The following is a 12,097-nucleotide window of genomic DNA, read 5'->3' on the forward strand; positions in this document are numbered from 1 at the left end:
CATAGTATATCCCCAGTCCTGCTAGTGTATCTCTATCTGTGCTCTTGAGTCTATGTCGTAGCATGAAGCAGTCAAGTTGGTTCTCCCGCGTGATCAATGGATACTGTCGACTCTGCATCACAAATAGGGGCATATTTTTTCAGTTTTAGGGTTTGCTCCTATGGGTTGCATTTCCTCATTTTCATGTCTAATCAGGATGTTTTTCATCTGCTCTGACCTATCCTACCCTTGTCCCCTTTTTCCGGATCCTTTGCATGTCATTTTGACCAAAATTAGGGTTTGCATTGCACAATTGCGCCTGTGTAAGGTAACTTGCACCTATGTCAGGTAACCTACACTTGTGTCTCCCTACACAAGCGTAGAAGACCCTACACAAGCGCAGGATTCACCCTACACAAGCACAGGAGTCCTTTTCTGCATCCCCAGTGGGCCCCTCAATGTCTCGCAAGCAATCAAAATTCATGAAATTGAAAACATGGGTTTTTGAGATCCATACCGCTGCTCCTGCGTCGTCCAATCGTCTGTATGTGCATACACATTCCCCGAGGTGATCCACCATTGGAATGTTCACCATCTCTCTGCAAGTGTCCTTGTCTAGAGCAACAAATCCTCCTCTTTGTCTAGTGCAAATGAGCAATTTTCACTCTCTTGGTCTCATTTATAGATCTTTGTCAGTGCATAGATGGATGTGCATCCTCTCCATCTTATATTGGTCATGGTCTTTTACATCTTATATTGCTTTTCCTTCATGCATCCGGTATCCGATTGTTAGTCCATTCGATCCTGTCATTCTTATCGATCAATTGGCCTCTTTGCTGCATGTTTCTGGCCAATTCCTCGAGGGGGCATGCATATGTCATTATTATTGTCTGGGGTATTTTTATTCTTGTTCCTTGAAACAACGCTTAAAATCGCATTGTCTCAAAGAGGGGCAAAATGTAGACACCTAAAAATGGTCAACGCTTGCGGAGTCATACTTTAACATTTGAGCATTGCCTCATTCTAGGTTTTTGCGTCGCATTAACATTTCTCCTATGATTCATACTTGGTTTTTATCATTTGCGAACATCGAGTCATTCTTCTACATTCTTCATTCATCTCGCTCTTGAATTTGGTCTTGTCGACAACAATCTCCAGTCATGATCGATCTTATCTTATTGCATCAATGTGCATGCTTATTTGTCATCATTTTGGACATCTTCAATCCTAATTAGGGTTTTGTCCTCCTGTCAATCTTGCGATCGATTTGTCATCGATCATTGTCCTTTTATCGATCTTATCATCTGGCGATCAATTTATCATTTTCAATCTTGTCGATTAACGATCGATTTGTCAATGGTCGTTGTCATGTTCGATCTTGTCATTTTGCGATCGATTTGTCATCAATCGTGGTCATTTTCAATCCTGTCATCCTGCAATCTATTTATCATCAACCCTTGTCATCTTGTCAATCTTGTCATTTTGTGATTAATTTGCTATCAATCATTGTCTATCTCAATTATGTCAATGTGGATCAATTAGTCATTGTTCCTCGTCAATGGGCACATTTTCTCAATCAAATCATGTATCACATTGGTCATTTATCAATCCAAAATCAAATCGAATTGATATCAATTATCCTTTGTTAAGACCTAATTGTCATTCTCGCATTGCTAATTCGTCTTCTAGGGTTTCATGATTTCATCATTTAACCTTGTGTGTCATTTTCTTCCTTTAGGAGTAATAAATTGTTTATTTATACTAAGTCTTCTCATTACAATTAAATGTTCATTTAATTGGCTAATTATTCCTCTTTGTGAATTAATTAATAAATGACAAATTATTAATTAATTTACCTATTTCCTAATTTCCATCTTTTTCCTAATTTCTTAATTTCCTAATTTCTAATTCAATTTTCCTCCTATTTCTCTCCTAAATTCATGGAAATGACATAGAAATTTGTCATAATTTGTCATAATTGACAATCAATCAATTTTGCATAGAAAGTGCATAATTTGTTATAATTTGTCATAATTGACATAATTGATTTGCAATTTCCATTTGAATTGAATCATGCTAATCTTGTCATCTCTCCAATTCTTCTATAAATTGGATGATCTTCATCGATCAAAGCTAATTGGTAATCAGACTATCGAATTTCTAGTCAATCACATTTCTAGTACTCTTGATCAATAATCTTGTCTACTTGCTTTCAATTATGTGTGTGCACTTGTAGGTGAGATCCACAACCAAACCATTTGAAGAGGAAAGAAGAACAATGGAGCCGCATGAAGGACCATTCAAATCATACCTTTGGTTTGCTTAATTTATAGTTTTGAATGTTTTTATTTCATTTCTCTATTGAGTGTTGCTTAGGATAGATCATTGCAATGAGTGCTTTTGTGATTGAGCTAATGGTTAATATTCCTATCTTGTTTGTGATGATTTCCTATTTCCTAACGTACAGTTGTCAAAGGAAAATTGAAGATACAGGACCAAGGATGTGGAGAATATTCAATGGATCAAACATTCCTCATCGGGAATTTGCCAATATCTCCAAAATCATATGGCAAACTGCATTTATTGCAAAAGGAACCTAAGGTTGTTATTCAATATCAGCCTCCCACTACATTTACAAGATGGGGTGAACTTGACAAAGAAACTTTAGATGATGATGTTATAGATTGGCTTTATAAGGATCCAACTGAGACCCCACCTATCAGGTTGCCAGTGGAACGATATGACAAAGGATTTACTATGCTGCAAAAGAAAGGATATGACAGTTGCAGTGGCTTAGGCCTAAACAACAATGGAAGGCTAGAACCTGTTATACCCAAGATGTGACCTCCAACTTTAGGGTTAGGTTTTGTACCATTGCGAATTGGATCCTCATCTACCAGAGTGACCATGTGTGGAAAAGGACGTGACTCTAATGATGAAATAACACCTGAGGATACCTGACCCAAAATTGATTCCAATGAATGGGAGTGGAGTTCTTTTTCTTCTAGCTCTTATGCTCTTGACAATATTTTCCTTGACCCTGATAATTTGCCTATGGAAGACAAACATGAAATAACTCCTCTACCTAAAACATGTCCTAATGCTTGGATAGAGTCATTCTGGGATCCAAGCTCCAAATTAGATACAAGTAGTTCAGACAGTGATACCACATGTGTTTACATCTTTACCATATCAGCCCTCTCTCTCCTTAAAACTGATGATGACATGCCCCTCATCTATCCCCAGCTTATCCAACGTGACCAACAAGAACCACTCACATTGGACTGTTTTCAAAATGATGAAGCAATTGCAGAATTCCTTGGACTATGGGAAGGCATACCACAAGGTGATCATAAGGTAGGATTTGTATTGACCTCGATTCCACAACATATTTTGGGGAGTCAACTCCATCTTCCAGTCATCAAAATGAAAAAAGAAAAGAAAAAATACAAAGTCAAAAGAATAGGTCTTTGAGTGAAAATGTAAGGCACTCTCTGATCATACAAAAGTAAAAATAAAAGATGTACCTGCTGGTAAAAACCTCTCTGAGGTGCCCAAAGGTGGAAGAGTGGACATACCCCTATCAATTCAGGATAAATCAACATTTCTTGTGGAAATGACCAAAGAAATCAATTTGGGTACACTTGACAACCCTAAGGTCATTCATTTTGCTGCTTCTCTATCACAACAGAAAAAGATAGATTTTGTCAATTTCTTTCTTGAGAAGAAGATCAGCTTTGCATGGTCCTGTGCAGATATGCCTGGCCTCGATCTAGAATTAGTCCTTCATCATTTGCCATTAAAAGAAGATGCCAAGCCTATCAAACAGAAACTTAGAAAGATGCATCCCCAGGTGGCTCTTTTGGTCAAGGTAGAACTGAAAAAATTACTGGATGTGGGCTTTATCAGACCCATTGATTATGTAGACTGGATTTCAAATTTGGTACCAATTAGCAAAGTAACTGGGGGCATCAAAATCTGTACAGATTTTAGGGATCTCAATAAAGCATGCCCTAAAGATGATTTTCCAGTGCCAAATATCAACATCATAGTTGACATGATTGCTGGATATGAGATGCTCTCATTGATGGATGGTTTCTCCGGCTATAACCAAATTCGCATTGCTCCTGAAGACCAGCATAAGACAACATTCACATGTGCTTGGGGTACTTACTATTGAAATGTGATGCCCTTTGGTCTTAAAAATGCAGGTGCAACATATCAAAGAGCAATGATGACAATTTTCCATGATTTCATGCATACTTTGATGGAGGACTATGTTGATGACTTATTATGCAAATCTGTTACAAGAGATAGTCATCTAGCCATCCTGGGCCCAATCTTTGACCAAATGGAGACCTACAAGCTCAGACTCAATCCAAAGAAGTGTTTCTTTGGTGTCACAGCTGGCAAATTACTAGGGTACATTGTTTCTCATAGAGGCATTGAGGTCGACCCTGCCAAGGTTAAAGCAATAATGGATATGCCTCCACCTTCCAATCTCCGGCAATTAAGAAGTCTACAAGGAAAGCTATAGTCAATCCACCGCTTCATAGCTCAGTTGGCCGACAAATGTCATCCATTCCAGCATCTATTGCATAAAGGTGTCACTTTTAAATGGACTGAGCAATGTCAATCAGCCTTTCAAGCTCTCAAAGACTATTTGTTGTCGCCACCTATTCTAATGCCTCCTATAGAAAGAAAGCCATTTATATTGTATATTTCTGCAACTGAAATGGCACTAGGAGTTCTCTTGGCCCAACAGGATGAGAATGGTAAAGAGCGAGCTATTTATTATATCAGCCAGACACTAGTAGGCTATGAGCTGAATTATTCAACTATTGAAAGGGCATGCTTAGCAGTAGTATTTGCAACATAGAAGCTCTGACATTATATGTTAAATCACCAAACATTGCTAGTTGCAAAATTTGATCCCCTAAAATATTTTCTTAGCAGAGTAGCTTTGATGGGTCGCCTAGCAAAGTGGGTTATGATCCTCAATGAATTTGATATTGAGTATATGGAGCGAAAGGCAATAAAAGGACAAGTCATAGAAGATCAACTTGCAAAGGCTCCTATTTATGATGATCATCCCATGTTGACCGATTTTCCAGATGAATCAGTCTTTGCTCTCACATCTTCTAATGAATGGAAGCTATACTTTGATGGATCCCATACCAAGTTCGGGTCCGGAGCAGGCATCTTGTTTGTCACCCCTCAAGGTGATGCTATTCCCAAGTCCTATAGAATCACTTTTCATTGTACCAATAACATTGCAGAGTATGAAGCACTAGTCATAGGACTCCGAGTAGCAGTCCACTGGAATATCACACATTTGCAAGTCTATGGAGATTCTCAATTAGTCATCTGACAAGTGAATGATGACTACAAAACAAAAGATGAAAAGCTTATTCCCTATAAGCATATGGTAGACTTCTTCAAGACAAAATTCACAACTATCCATTTCAGTCAAGTTCCAAGAATGCAAAACAAGTCGGCAGATGCAATGGCTATGATCACTTCCATGTTAAATATGCCCCACAATATGGATAAATGTGAATTTCTAGTTGAACAGTTGTTGGTTCCTTCTTTTGACATTCCAACAGCAGATGTGATGTGCATTCTTGTTGGTCCCAACTCCCTGTGGTATAATGATATATATCAATATTTGAAATCCCAAACCTTACCACCTAACCTTTCTGCTAACCAACACCAAGCCTTCATCCGATAGACGGCCAAATATGTCATCATTGCCGACACCCTTTACCATCGTTCCTTTGACCATACCCTCCTCAGGTGTTTGGATTCTGACAAAGCACAAACGGCTTTACACGAGGTTCACGATGGTATATGTGGGGGCCATTTCAATGGTCTGAGCTTAGCTAAAAAGTTGATTCGTGCTGGGTATTATTGGCCCACTCTAGAAAATGATGTTCATGATTTTGTTAAGAAGTGCTACAAATGCCAGATTCATGGAAACTACATTCATGCACGAGCCCAAGAGCTTCATTGTATTATATCTCTGTGGCCTTTTTCTCAATGGGGATTGGATCTTATTGGCAAGATTCACCCGACATTTGCAAATGGACACAAGTTTATCATTACAGCCACAAAGTATTTTACAAAATGGATCAAGGCTATCCCCATGATCTATATCACTGGTGTGCAAATTTCAAAATTCCTATTGAATTATATCATATGCCGGTATGGGGTTCCCCTTTCCATAGTCACAGATAATGGTCGTCCCTTCAAGAATAAAGATGTCAAGGAACTCTGTGAAAAGTTTCATATCCAGCACCGTTTCTCTAGTCCATACTATCCACAGGGGAATGGTCAAGCCGAAGCATCAAATAAAACCATTATCAAGATCCTGAAAAAGGTTGTCAATGACGCTGGTCGAGATTGGCATGTTCAGTTGAATCCAACACTATGGGCTTATCGCACTTCTATCCGCACACCTACTGGCGCAACACCTTATTCCTTGGTGTATGGTGTGGAAGCCATTTTACCCTTGGAAGTGGATATTCCTTCCTTGTGTGTTTCCTTGCAACATCTGATTGATGATGAGATGTACAGAGTCTCTCGGTTGCATCAGCTTGAGATGTTAGATGAGAAACGTTAGATAGCCCTAACACATTTGCAAGCATATCAAAACCGTCTCCATCGCTCTTATAATAAGGTCAAAGGGCGACACTTTGAAGTGGGAGATCTAGTTTTAAAGGCAAACCCTAAGAATGCATAGTCTACTGACATCATCAAAGGTAAGTTTGAACCTAATTGGGTTGGGCCTATCATAGTGACTGCAGCCTATGGCTCGGGGGCATATCAACTTGCCACTCCAGAAGGTGAACCTCTATCTAATCCTGTAAATAGCATGCACCTTCGCAAGTACTGGGCATAATTTTCTATCAGCCCTTCTTCAAGTATGATCCTAAAAAAATACAAAAAATTTAAAAAGCAAAAAATGTACAAAAAAAATTTAAAAAAGTAAAAATAAAAAAAAAGTGAAAAAAGCAAAAGAGAAAAAGAGCAAAAAAGTAAAGAAAAATGATTCGCCCTCTAGTGAAAACCTGGCAAATAGGCACTTTGGGAAAGTACCTTGGTGAAAACCTGGCAAACAGGCACCATGTGTAAGCGAGATCATCACTCCGTCATCTGTCATGACCTCTAGCTATGCTTTCTCTCGGCCGATTTATCATGTCTATCTTTGTCTTGACCCAATGTTCTATTTCAAGCCTGAGATTGGTCAACATCATTGTCTTGCATACTCTGGTTTCTTGTACATATGTCTTTCAAATGTGCATTGGGTGTGTTCCCCTTGTCATGATCAACCACTGGAACTTTTGCATTTACAAATGTCCTGAAATAATTCAAATTTTTTTTTTTAAATGTCTTGAAATAATTCAAATTTTTTTAAAAAAATGTCTTGAAATAATTCAAATTTTTTTTTAAAATGTCCTGAAATAATTCAAAAAAAATAAATTTAAAATGTCCTAAAATAATTCAAATTTTTTTTTTAAAATGTCTTGAAATAATCCAAAAAAATTGAAAAATGTCCTGAAATAATCCAAAAAAAATTGAAAAATGTCCTAAAAAAATCCCTAAAAAGTCAAATAAAGTCCTGAAAAAAAAAAAATGAACACAAAAAAATTGTAAAATCTCGAAAAGCAAAACAAAAAAATCAATGATCCCTTTTGTGCATAAGACAAATCACTGAGTATCCCTCCAACGACACGCAATCGCACACTGTGCTTTAATGAAATCACGCATTAACAGATGAACTTTTTCACTCAAACCAGACATTAAAACTGATCAAAATTGTCATATCAATCAACCTCAATATCATTTTTCCTTGGCACACTACCATGGGTCTTATACAGGGTGTGGTATACTCGAAACCAGACTATGTCCTATCTTAGACGGGGTACCGCATGTCCTGAAACTAGACAACATGATCGTCCTATCAACACTTTCAACCTTTGACAATGAAGATCAAGATGTTTGTTTGATTTGTTGGAATTTGTGCATCTTATCTTTTTACTAATTTATTTTTGGCTTTGATCATGTTCCTATGTTGCTCGATGATGTCACTGAGTGATTTAGAGTGACCGGGATGGTTCTTGGTCCTTTTCTTTTTTGTTGTGATTGTTGTTTGTCTACGATGTGTCTTTCTTTTGCAAAAAGGGTTACATTTCAGCTCTGGCCTTCAATGCCATGATGCTATGCATCCATTTTGCTACATTAAAATAAAGGTTCTCACCTACAAAGTGCATTACTGAAAGCAAGTTTTTATTCGTCTCTAACTGTCCTCTGTCTCATTTTCTTCTTACTAACATTTCTTCCATCCATTTGGATGGTCAGTTCGGTCTAGTGCTCTGATTTCTCTACATACATATGCTTCATCCTGCATTCATTAGTTAGTACATTTGCATTATATCAAACATTATATCAAGCATCACATCAAGCATTTTATCCATTTCATATTATAAATGCATCAAAAACACATAAAAAATATATATCCATACATGTTCCACAATGGTACATCAGCAATGCATAAGTCATCCATACATGGAAAATAACATATGTCATAACACATTGCATCTCATCATATTGATGCATATCATCTCATATATCCAAATAATATCGGAGTACAAAATTGGACTGTCTGTTCTAAGTATGGCCCACAGGCTAACTACATAATGTCAAACTACATCTATCTCTATCCTAAGGAGCACGTGCCTCTATCACTGGGTGCTCCCTCTGTCCTCCTCATCCCTGCCATGTCTCATAGATGCTATCCCTCCTAGTCCTGGCTGTGGTGGTCTCATAGGTCCACTCACCCCCATGCTGCTCAATGACCTCCGAGAGCGTGCTCTACTCTCTGTCCTCGTTCGTGCCCGATATGAAGCTGCTCTTTGCTCTAGTGGAAGTGCACTCTCATATAATGTCCTCCAATGGAATATCTCCTCTCTGGTCTCTACCAACATCTATGCCATCTCCCATGCACTGGCATCCCTAATCGACCCAATATACTCAGTGACTCTTTATTCTTCTCGTTGTGCCTGTGCTATCGCTGTATCTCAAGCCGCTGTGAGTCTGGCTATCTCCCCTCTGAACTGATCATTCTATCTCTCTAATGTCGCAATATGATCATGCTAACTCACTATGGTATCCCTACACATCTCCATCTCCTCTATGCTAGCTATCTCTGGCTCTATGGGTATATCTTGCAATGCCTCCTGCTCGCCTGAATCTGGCTCATCCTTGTCATCCCCATCCTCATCTCCATCCTCATCATCCCCCTCATCCTCATCATTTCCCTCATCCTCCTCGTCCTCATCCTCTCCTATGAGTGGGAAGTCCTCCTGTCTCCTTGGTACCAGAATATCAGGATCTGTCAATGGCACTAGCCGTCATCGTACAAACCATCTCTCATACTCCTTTGTCATCCTGATGTCCTCCACATCTGATCTCCAATCCCACTATCTCTGCTGTAGCTGTGAGAAGTCAGCATATGCTATGTGTGGCTGAATCATACTCCCCCATTGACTCATCTCTCTATGAGATCGGGCAAAGTGTGCAGTCCTCCTAGGTACATCCTGCCTCTCTCCAAACTGTCATCTGACTCTCTCTGGCAAGTACATCTCAATCACTCTTTAGCGATTCACTAGTTGCCCAATTAGGTACCTCTCCTTTCTACAATATGGTAGCTCATCACTATCATCTGACCATCCAGGGCAATCATGATATGGCCTCCATGTGAACTCTCTCAGTCTGTCTAGCTCATGTCGCCAATACAATATGTATCCAAACGGACCCTGTCTTAGTGCTCCCCCATAGCAGTACACATATGGTTGATGTGGTAATACCTATCTCTCTGTAATCAGTTGACATATGGCTATGTGCTCAAATGTCCATACCTGTAGCAGTGTGACTCCACAGCTCAAAGTCTGCACTCCTTGATATGCTATCTGATGCAGCTAAAAATATAGCATAGCTAGTACACATGGTCCCCATGCATACACCATCCCCTCTGCCACCATTTGCTCCAGCACTCTTCCCCATCCAATAGGGAATCCATGTCCTCATCTATCTCCTGCTAGTAGACATGCTATAACCACGGCTATCACCACATATCGTCGATCATACTCTGATGCCATGGTCTCCCAGCCAATCTCCCTCTCTATGATATCCAGATCATCTGCATCGCACTCAAATAATCTGCTCAAAGTGTCTCTCCCTATCACTGGGTCATACTCTACCATCTCTCCATGAATCAGAATGCGGAGGATATGCCATACATCCTCCAGTGTCACAATCGCCTCTCCAGTCGCCAAATGGAAGGAGGAAGTCTCTAAATGCCATCACTCTGCCAATGCAGTAAGCAGTCCTGTGTTTGCCCTAATCTCAGGCATGAATGTGATATAATATATCCCAAGTCCTGCTAATGTATCTCTATCTATGCTCCTGAGTCTATGCCGTAACATGAAGCAGTCAGGTCGGTTCTCCCGTGTGATCAATGGATACTATCGACTCTGCATCACAATTGGGGCACATTTTATCAGTTTTAGGGTTTTCTCCTACGGGTTGCATTTCCTCATTTTATCCACAAATCAGGGTGTTTCTAAGCTATTCTGACCTATCCTACCCTTATCCCCCCTTTTCGGGATCATTTGCATGTTGTTTTGACCAAAATTAGGGTTGCCAGAGTACACCTGCACCTATGTGATGAGTCCTACACCCGTGTCACATAACCTACGCCTGTGTCCCCCTACACAAGCATAGAAGACCCTACACAAGCACAGGATTCGCCCTAAACAAGCATAGGAGTCCCTTTCTACATCCCCTGTGGGCCCCACAATGTCTCGCAAGCAAGTCAAATTCATGAAATTGAAAACATGGGTTTTTGAGATACATACCAATGCTCCCGCGTTGTCTGGTCATCTGAATGTGCGTACACATTCTTCGAGGTGATCTTCCCTTGGAATGTTCACCATCTCTCTACAAGTGTCCTTTTCCAGAGCAACAAATCCTCTTCTTGAGCTAGTGCAAATGAGCAAATTTCACTCTCTTTGTCTCATTTAAAGATCTTTGTTAGTGCATAGATGGACGTGCACTCTCTCCATCTCATGTTGGTCATGATCTTTTGTGTCTTCTATTGCTTGTCCTTCATGCATCTGGTCTCCGATTGTCAGTTTGTTTGTTCCTATCATGTTCTATCATTCTTATCGATCAATTGGCCTCTTTTCTGGATGTTTCCGGCCAATTCCTCGAGGGGGCATGCATATGTCATTATTATTGTCTAGGGCATTTTCATTATTGTTCTTTGAAACAATGCTTAAAATTGCATTGTCTCAAAGAGGGGCAAAATGTAGACACCTAAAAATGGTCAACGCTTGCAGAGTCATATTTTAACATTGGTGCATTGCCTTATTTTAGGGTTTTTGCATCGCATTAACATTTCTCCTATGTCACGCACTTGGTCTTTATCATTTACGAGCATCGAGTCCTTCTTCTACATTCTTCATCTGTCTCACTTTCAAATTTGGTCTTGTCGATAACAATCTTCAGTCATGATTTTGGTCAATCTTATCCTATCGCATCTATGTGCGTATTCATTTGTCATCATTTTGGACATCGTCAATCCTAATTAGGGTTTTGTCCTCTTATCAATCTTGTCATCCTGCGATCGATTTGTCATCAATTCTTGTCTTTTGATCAATTTGTCATCAATCTTGTCGTCTTGTGATCTATTTTGTCATTGATCCTTGTCTTCTTGTCAATTTTGTCATTTTGCGATCGATTTGTCATTGATCGTTGTCTCTCTCAATTGTGTCGATTTGGATCAATTAGTCATTGTTCCTTGTCAATTGGCGCATTTATCAATCAAATCATTTGTCAGCATTGGTCTTTTATCAAGTCAGAATCATGATCAAATCGAATCGATATCAATTATCCTTTGTCAAGACCTAATTGTCATCCTTGCATTTCTAATTCATCTTTTAGGGTTTCATGATTTTATTCATTTAACCTTGTTTGTCATTTCTCCCTCTAGGTTAAATAATTTATTTATTTATCCTAGGTCTTCGTGTCGCAATTAAATGTTTAATTTAATTGG

Source organism: Cryptomeria japonica, chromosome 4 (assembly GCF_030272615.1).
Source record: "Cryptomeria japonica chromosome 4, Sugi_1.0, whole genome shotgun sequence".
NCBI classification, from domain to species: Eukaryota; Viridiplantae; Streptophyta; class Pinopsida; order Cupressales; family Cupressaceae; genus Cryptomeria; species Cryptomeria japonica.